At 40.2% G+C, this 7747-nt stretch overlaps 1 long non-coding RNA gene across 1 annotated transcript; it reads right to left on the reverse strand.

Annotated features, from left to right (window-relative positions):
* Positions 1–6091: 6091 nt before the first annotated feature.
* Positions 6092–7547, reverse strand: LOC124859236. The gene is made up of 2 exons (XR_007036032.1): positions 7180–7547; positions 6092–7106 (listed from the first exon to the last, which is right to left on the reverse strand). It is a non-coding gene; the product is annotated as an uncharacterized LOC124859236 (long non-coding RNA).
* Positions 7548–7747: the final 200 nt, after the last annotated feature.

Here is a 7747-nt window from a genome sequence, read left to right on the forward strand (position 1 = left end):
AGAAATACTCGGATGATTCTGCAGTCGTGAGGTGGATCAGAGATGGACAAGAAGCTGAGTACAGGAAGGTGGTGGATTGCTTTGTGGCATGGTGTAGAAACAATCATCTCATTTTGAACGTGACTAAAACAAAGGAGATGATTGTAGATTTTAAGAGAAACAGGAATAAGTCAAAAACTATTTCTATCATGGGAGAAGAAGAGAAGGTGGTGGAGTAGTATAAATACCTCGGTGTTCACCTGGACAACAGACTAGAGTGGAGATGCAACTGTGAAGCCATCTACAAGAAGGGACAGAGCACACTGTATTTCTTGAGGAAGCTTAGGTCCTTTGGTGTTTGCAGCAAGATGCATATCTTCTATAAGTCTGTTGTGGAAAGTGTTTTTCATACCAGTGAAAGCCAAACATTATTAGTATTTAAAAAGTTTGGACCTACCAGTGACCCAGCTTCTCTACTTAGACTTCAGTGAGTGCCCGTGACTGTTACTATTTGAATGATGGGACCACAACTGCCTCATACAAGCGACCTCAAGGATTAATATTATCATTTTCCTTCTAGCACAGGAGGAATTCCTTACCACAGATGACTTATTGAGCTAATTACCTCTATTAGAAAGATTGGATTAGAACCAGCTCTTACCAGTAAACCCCAAAGGATTATTAATGTCATTTGAGGTTTTTTTTCTGTTTGATTTTCTGTATCATTGTGGTGTTTTTCCTCATGTACAGCACTTTGAGTGCCTTGTTGCTGAAAAGAGCTATATAAATAAATTTGACTTGACTTGGTCTTTAGCACTTAAGGCGAGGATAAGAATGAGGAAGGTCATCAGCTTTAGATGGGGGGAAAAAACTTTTTTGGGTGACATTCACATTATGGTATTGTAGGTTTTAAGAAAGACGCTGACCTCTCACTTTGCTGCCACATATGCAAATTGGCCATATTTGAGTATAAAACTAACCACTAGATGGCTGGGAAATGCTTCCATTGCGATCAGTGGCAGCTGTAGAATATGTATCACAAGAATTTGCAAGCTGGTTGTGTGGTGGCTTGAGGTGAAGTTGGGAAAATTGAGTTGAAGGGGCGTTCAGTCTCAAAGTGTCACTGCTGCTACTATGCTCTGAAATCAATTTATTTCTCATGTGTAGACACCACAAACCTTTTGTGCTGCAGTGAGCAAAGCACCATCGCAACATGAAGCTCTGCCTTCAGAGTTGAATTTAGCTGGATTCTGACTGCGGCGCACTGTGACGGTTGCTGCAAGTAACATGATATCCAAGAAACTGCTCCTGACTATGTAAAGGTAGTCTGTTGATACATAAACAGAGCTTCTTCACAAGCTCCACACTGCTCTCTGGATCACAGACCTATCTGTTTAATCTGGTTTGTAGTCTCTCTATCTTGCAGGGATAATTCTATTGTTTTTAGCTTTTCTATTTTAGCTGATTGAACTGTAGCTTTGAACATCAAATTGGCCATTATCCTCTGGTGGAAAACTCTGCACTCTATAAAAACTCTGCTGTGGAATAAAGGTTTCACTGCCAACCTACACGATGAGTTCAGCACATGCTGCGTTCGGTCTGAAAACCACATAATGCTGCTTCATTCATGCTCTAGCTTGTGCATGTTCATGTTGTACATGTGTCAGTGTCTGTGTGGTTAATAAACTATTTGAAGTATTGAGGTTCCGGAGTCCAGCTTGGTTTTTGCTTTCTTTGGTTTGAGACATTTGTTCCTGCAGCTGTACATTTTCTCCATTCTTCCAGCAATAGACAGCTGCATTGTGACTTGCACTAAAATTGCAGTTTTACAGGGATTAGGCTGTTCAGTACTTGCATGTGTGTGTATCTCTTGGTATATTAAAATCCTGCACAAGACCAAGCTTCAAACTTTTACTACCTCCAAAGAGGAGAGCTTCATCGGTTTTTATTTTACACCTTCTCTTAGGAAAAACTAATTCAATAGAGCCATGGTTTTCTCCTAACTTAAAATAAAAAATCTATTTTCAAGACAACATACTGTATATACCAAATCTTCAACCTATTTCAGTCTTTGTATATTCTCCTAAATGAGTTACCTTAATCTCAGCCTAACAACATGCTTCACAGAAAAAAAAATACAAGGCACAATCAAACTAAAACTATGATTTGTTGCAATGCAGTTTACTTAGATGGAGCACTTCCCAACAAATGTCATCCCGAGGCATTTCTGCTACCTGTGCGACTCCTTTTCTTTTCCAATGGTTATAATCAGTCTGACAGAGAGAGGTACCCCTTATGCTTGTGGTTTTTAATAAATCAATGGCCACCAGTGGGCTCTAGATTATCAGTTTATTATTTTACTTAGCACCCCTACACATAGCCCATTCTAAAATGGCCAACCTCTAACATTCAGTAGTTTAACCTTCCCAACAACCCCGCATCATTCCAAACCCTTTGTGAAGTGCCTTGAGATGACATGTGTTGTGAATTGGCGCTATATGAATAAACTGAATTTAATTTAACTTAAATATAATAATATAAATTTTAATCCTAGTTACAAGCAATGCAGTGAAGTTCAGTTCATCACTCAAATTGGTAAAAAAAAGTATTGTATCAGACTTCCCATTGGGAGATGCAGGGGGCAGCGGTGTAAGTTTCGTGCTCTGCAGAACCGTATGTTGAATGCCCAATTTACTTAATTAAACAACAGTTAGTAGAAAACCACAGTTCTCCAAAAGTCATCTAACGGCTTCTTTGGGAAAACGGGTGAAGGCGCCATGAAAAAAGATGTGATAATGTCATGGATTTTTGGTTGCTCATCTCTAATGCTGGCAACAATAATAGAGACACAGAACAGTTTTAAGGATTTTATTGAAAACAAGGTAGAGGGTCTCAGGCTTTTACACGGGAATTGGACCGGACACAGAGGAGGAGAAGGTGAGTGATTAACGTTGAGATGATGCTGAGTATGAGTTTTTAGCAGGAGGAAGAGAGCTGCTTACTGTTTGCCGATGAGAATGGAGATCCATGGGCTACTCAAACAGTCTGGGATTGGCAGGTGGCGATGCTTGAAAATTTAAAAGAAAGCTTTTCTGTTTGTTCTTTCCAGGGTGGAGGCACATGGAAGAGCCGTCAGTGTACAGAGGGTGGACAGGCAGGTGAGCTAATGATAATAGATGGGCTAAACTCTTGGAGGAGCAGTGAAGCTGCAGGGAGAATCCAATGCAGTGGCCAAAGGAGGGCTACTCCGAAAATCCAGGGACAGAGAAAGCCAACCACGGAGCCAGGTATGCCTGGAAATGGCTCAGAACAAGATCCTGGTAGTAAGGAAAGCAAAGATTTGACCAGAGATCAGGGGGTTTTAAAAAGAAAAGACCTGGCCTGATTAGCATCAATGCGGCATCTCCCTCAGGGATTTATGTTCGTCTTAAGCACCTCCTGATTAGGTCAACAAACTGCAGCAGTTGTAGGCCTGCCAGTCGCACCCTGCTGAAAAAGTGAAAGAGAAACCAGCACAGCCAACCTGCTCACAGCTCTGTGAGAATGACAGATAAAGGAGAAGAAAGATACAACAACAGACAACCAAGCCAGCGCTGACATGGCTGACAATGCCATGCTTCTCAAAGAGCTCAAAGAACTACCGGCAGAAAACAGACGAGAGCACAATAACACTCGGGTCTCAATGGAGACTTCGGAGAAGTCCATGTCCTAGGTGAAAGAATGGATTTAGTCAAGAAAGGAAAAAATGAGTGAGAATGAGTCTGAAAGTCAAATTGACACTAAAGGACAGCATTACGAGAGGGCGTTACAATACCTTATTGAAAGAAATGTTGAAAGGACAACCAAAGTAGTAGTAACAAGAACACTTTGTAAGGGGGTATAAATTAGATGAACTGCTACCCTGCTGGGTGATAAGTAATTAAAATTGATTCTTTAAAATTTGTCGCAGTATTGTCTTTGAAAGATCTATAATAAGAAAATATTCTTTAAAATTGTCAGATATGACAGAGTTATGAGAATATACTATGACTTGTTCACACTCAGTGCTATATGTCAACACAAGGGCAAGAGTATGAACACAAGAGTGAGTAGGTCTGTGAATGTTTTGAGCAAAACCAGCTGAACCTACAATAGCATGAAACACTTCATTGGGGATACTGCTGTTAATGTCTACATACATTTTTTAATTCTATAGTATCATGAGCTTATTGGTTGCTGACATTAAGTCAAACAGGAAATCTAAAAAGATGATCTAAAAATTCCGAGTGAGGCGCAGGTGGACTGTATAGCGCTATAAACAGAAGCGCTTGCGATAGTGCTTTGTAACTTGGAAGAGAAAAACTAAAGGTTAGATATATAAAAGATTGTAACTTAAAATTAACCTAGTATAATTGGAAAATCTGATTCAAAGATAGTTGCTACTATTACTCCTGAGTCAGTATTTTGAGGACTGTGAACATTTAAATAATTAACAAGACAAGACACCATGCAGCAGAAGGGGGAATTTCTGACACTTTAAGAGGCTGTTGTGTGTTGAGTATCCACTCAGTCTGTCAAATCAGAGTGTTGTGCCAAATCTTTCATTAAATGTTTGATGAGTCCAGGGCTGTGTCAGTTGAATTTATTCTGCTAGAATTGACTTATGATTGCTGAAGTGAAAAGGTCACGACTTGTGTTGCTCTATAAATACCACTTATAGAAAAAGTTGGAAAGCTGAAATTTTCAAACAGAAAACTTTCAAAACGTCTCCCTATACAGGATATTTTATTCTCCAACTTTAGACAATGATACTGGGATTGGATATAAAGTCTAGAGTATGCACCAAAGTTTTATCTTTGGTTAATTAGACTGAGCTGTGAGTTACAACTTCCCAGATTTAACAAAATCTAAATGTAAAACAGTCAAGTAGTCAGCAAAATATAAAACAAGCCAGCATTTGTGATTTATTATTAAACCTTTATTTTTCCAGGAAACAAATCCATTGGGATTAGTAATCTCTTTTACAAGGATGTCCTGGCCAAGAAAAAAACCAGCACAATATACAAAGTAATATATATAAATAAAAAGCCATTACATTTAGAAAGTAACACTACCAGTATTAAATGATTTACAATAACACTTAGACATAACGGTTACAGGATGTAATTAAAACCTCTGACAGTTTTTGTTTAAAAGTAGATAAATAAATAGAAGACTCCAACCTCAACCTGAGTTGCAGATCATTCCAACACCATGGGCCAAAATAGGACAGACTGATCTTTCCTGACTGTGTGCATGAAGGGTTTCTTAAACTGGCTCTAAGGCTGTGGGTCTTCTGGAGTACAATGAACTTGTAGTGGACATATGTTGACAATTTACCTAAAACTGATTTGTAAATAAAAATATACCAGTGTCTGATTCTATGAGTATTGAGTGAGGTAAATCCAGCAAGGTTATATATAAAAAAAATAAATAAATAAAACACAATGGTGAGTTGGGCTGCACAGTGGTGCAGTTGGTAGCACTGTTGCCTTGCAGCAAGAAGGTACTGGGTTCAATTCCCAACCTGGGGTCTTTCTGCATGGAGTTTGCATGTTCTCCCTGTGCATGTGTGGGTTCTCACCAGGTACTCTGGCTTCCTCCCACAGTCCAAAGACATGCCTGTTAGGTTAATTGGTAACTCTAAATTGCCCTTAGGGGTGTGAATGAGTGTGTGCATGGTTGTTTGTGTGTTGCCCTGCGATGGACTGGCAACCTGTCCAGGGTGTACCCTGCCTCTCACCCATAGACTGCTGGAGATAGGCACCAGCTCCCCTGTGACCCACTATGGAATAGGTGGTAGAAAATGACTGACTGACAATGGTGAGTCTGTTACATACCTTAGAGCAGCATGGTAAATGGGGTCTGGTTTAGCTAAAGTAGTGAGACAGGCAACTATAAATGGCGTCGCTTACAGAAAGAAAATGAAAAGCATAATTCTAATCTATACAAAAAAAAAAGAGTAAATTTGAGCTTTAAGTAACATGTTTAAAATTAAAGTCTTTATCAAGCCAAATGCCAAAATATGTACGACCTCTGCTATCACTGTAGCCCAGGAAATATTTCACCTCGCAGGACACAATAACTGTGGTTCTTAATGTGCAGTATTTTTTTATTTTTCAACTGAAAACAGGTTAAACAAAGCTGTCTTGTCTTATCTTTTGCTCAACCAGAACATATTTTAGGCAACCACAGATGAAATGTGGCAAATCTCTTAACAGAATAAGTGCACAAAATAAACTACATGACATCAGGTCAAATACAAGAAATACAGCAGTGGTCTTTGGATTCCACAGCAATATCTCAGCTCACTCAATGCTGGAGTACACAGATGACCGCAAATCTCATTCCCATGCACAGGAAATAGCCGCTCTGCGGCGCACATGCAGACCTCTTGAACAATCCGTTTCAGAAATACACAATCTTGTTAAGATACTGATTGCTTAACCCTTAAATATGAATCTATATATTTCAACAAGTCATGTGCATATTTACATGTGCAAAACATACAGATATGAATTAAAATGCTATATCCAAAACAAAATAACTCAATAGTATTGCTACTGTAACATAAAAAAAGACGAACACCTTAACCGGAATAGTCACTCAATATTTTAAGGAGGAATTGTTGCTGCAGGTTTATGGAAAACACCACAACTTTAGTTCTGCTAACATTCAGGACAAATGATGTTAGACATTAGGAGTGAGGTTTACTTTTTAAACATGTGAATATTAATGTATGTTGTTCAAATACTGCTTACAACTTTCACAAGATGTAAATAAAAAAATAAAAATTAAGCAGATCCCATTTTTGATTCTGCCACTGTAGATTACCTTGTGAACAATTACAAAGTAAAAACAACACTACAGCCACAGGATTTAGTTATAACCAGTGGTTGGGCAGTTTTACTGCCAGATTACATATCCACACCTTTCCTTGTCCACTGGACTTGGCATAGGTCTACATATCAGAGTGTGAAATTGTGTGGGACCAGGAGACTCTAGTGCAGGCAACCACCATGGAGACAGAGAGAAAGTTCAGACAAGTTCATTATCAGGCAGGGACTGCTCCTGGATCAGCTGGTGTCAGGCCACAGCAGGTCAAAGCCCTGCTGGAGACACAACCGGGAGTTATGGAGGTAAGTGAATGGTGGATTTACAATGGGTTGAGATGACGCTTACCTGGGAGTGGAAGAAGATGTTCCGAGAGAGGTGAGTAAGCCACAGTGACCGGGTTTGGCAGGCTGGAGGAAGCTGCGAGGAGTTCCTTCCAGGAGGTGAGTGTTTGAGGGTGGACAGGCAGAGCATTGAGCAGAAGCTGCGTTTCTCGGGTTCGGGGCCCTTTCCTTGTGTTTGCTGGTCCAGGGAAACCAGGGGGAGCTTTGAGCAGTGATAAATGCACTTAAGTATTTATCCACCAGACAGGACCAGGCCAGGGTCTCCAGAGCAGTAACCTTGAGAGACAGGAACACAGCCAAGGTAAGGATCAGAATGCTTAAGATAAAGCAAGCAAACCTCTGGGCTGGTTTGTTGGGCTGATTACCACTCTGAGTGGGCAAACAATCTGATGCCTCCTCCTGGTTTCTAACAGCTTAAGACCTCTCCCTGATTGCTCTTTGATGAGCAACAGATGTGAGGTTGCTCCTGCCTGTCACACCCTGTGGAAAGAGGTGAGAGAGAACTCACACACTACCAACCTGCACCCAGCTCTGTGACCTGACACAGAGAGGGTTTTACCTGAGGTAAATGA

The sequence above is a fragment of the Girardinichthys multiradiatus genome, chromosome 2 (genome assembly GCF_021462225.1).
Source record: "Girardinichthys multiradiatus isolate DD_20200921_A chromosome 2, DD_fGirMul_XY1, whole genome shotgun sequence".
Classification (NCBI taxonomy): Eukaryota; Metazoa; Chordata; class Actinopteri; order Cyprinodontiformes; family Goodeidae; genus Girardinichthys; species Girardinichthys multiradiatus.